Raw genomic sequence first — 1,877 nt, 5'->3', positions numbered from 1 at the left:
CTTCCCTCTCCTCCTGATCTGTTCCTCTCATCTTACTCCCTGGGCAACATTCGCTGAGTGGTTTCTTGTTCTGATCGGTTTCTCTCTCCACCCGATCAGTTCCCCTCTCCTCCCGATCTGTTCCTCTCATCTTACTCCTCACGCAATATTCACTNAATGGCTTCTCGTTCTGATCGGTTTCTCTCTCCACCCGATCAGTTTCTCTCTCTGCCCGATCCCCATACACTACATAAGCCCCCCAAGCCCCAAGCCATGCAAATGGTGAAGGGGTTTAAGCTAAGGAAAAAATGGAGTAACTGGCGCCGTGTGGACCTTACGATCAATTGGGCAACTGACGGCCCTGATGTATTCAAAATATATTCATCATCAGAAACAAAGAGTCCGTAATTACCAGCCCTTGGATTCATCCAGAATCGACGGTACGGATGACTTTGCGAAACCGTTTTTTGCGGCTATAAATAGGAATGGACCTTCTCCTTCTTTTGCAACTATTAAACTTTTAAGGCACCTCCTAACCGACCATCCGCACCTGCAAACCGATCTTCGTATCATCAGGTAATGTCTTATTCTCCTAACTCCTCTGGTGGGTCNCGGGATGANGGTAAAGGATATGATGACGAGGGGGTAGCGTCATCATCCTCGTCCCGTACACTTTCTGCTAGTTCGTCCTCCTCATCGGGGGTAGCGTTTAACTATGATAATTCGCGTGCCTGGACTTCCATGGCCGCCCCTCCGATCGTCCTGGGATATGATTGGGCTCCCCACGAGGTTAAGAATTATATTCCATATTTTACTTCCACTGCCACCATTAAACACTTATTAGAAAAGGTGATGATTTTAGCGGATTTGGATGAGGTAGACGATTATACCTTCGTTGTTTACCGTTCTAACGAACGGGCCTGTCATGGCCGGGAGGGGTATGAATCTGACTTCTTCTATATATACACTACTTTGTTTCGTGACTTAGGCGTTAGGCTTCCGCTCTCNGAATTCCAAATGGGAGTATTGAGAGAGTTGAACATTTGTCCANCCCAATTACACCCGAACGGGTGGGCGTATATGCAAGCATTCAGTGTGTTATGCGCGGGCTTACTGCTGACCCCTACTCCAGGGTCGTTTCTATACTTCTTCNGTGCCCTTCCTCATCCCAACCGATCCTGGATTTCTTTAATTCCCNTGAAGGACAAGCAATTATTCGTGTCCTTTAATTCTTCTTACAAAGAATTCAAATCTAATTTCTGTAAGATAGCCATACGACTTCCCGATCGGCCAAAGTATTTTTTCGACGATGGCCGCCCGAAGTTTCCACTCTATTGGACTGAGCATCCTAACCGAGTAGACTCGTGGCCAAAAGCCAACATGACCGCCGATGAGATAGATGTAATAACCCAGATTGATGAGATGCCCCGAAAGACCCCATCCCGCCAGCTGATTGAACTGCTCGGGACTGACACTCTTAGAGAAAGGGTGTTAGGTAAGTACTACTCTTTTTGGTACGTTGGTTGATCATTATTAACTCTTCTAAATTTTCTTTTGCGTTGCAGAATATTTCGGAGGTATGGAAAGGCATCAATCTTTTCTAAAGATGATGGCTAGGAAGAAGGCTCTCAATTCAGGTGGCGAAGGAACGTCTTCTGCCACTAAGGTACCTAGAGGATCGGGTAATATCCCTGCTCATTCGGGCGTTAACCCTGCCCTGAAGCTATCTGACACAACACTCCCGGCCGTTGATGCTAAAACTACAGTCGATCCACCAAAGGGGAAGACTAAAAGGAAGTCCACTCAAGACAAGATCCCTTCACCAGCAAAAAGGAAGAAAACCAACTCCCCCCTGCTGAGTAGCGTATTGGACCCGAACGTCCATGTCTCAGATCGCT

Source organism: Vigna radiata, chromosome 9 (genome assembly GCF_000741045.1).
Source record: "Vigna radiata var. radiata cultivar VC1973A chromosome 9, Vradiata_ver6, whole genome shotgun sequence".
NCBI lineage: Eukaryota > Viridiplantae > Streptophyta > Magnoliopsida > Fabales > Fabaceae > Vigna > Vigna radiata.
Note: the sequence above shows the minus strand (reverse complement) of the source record.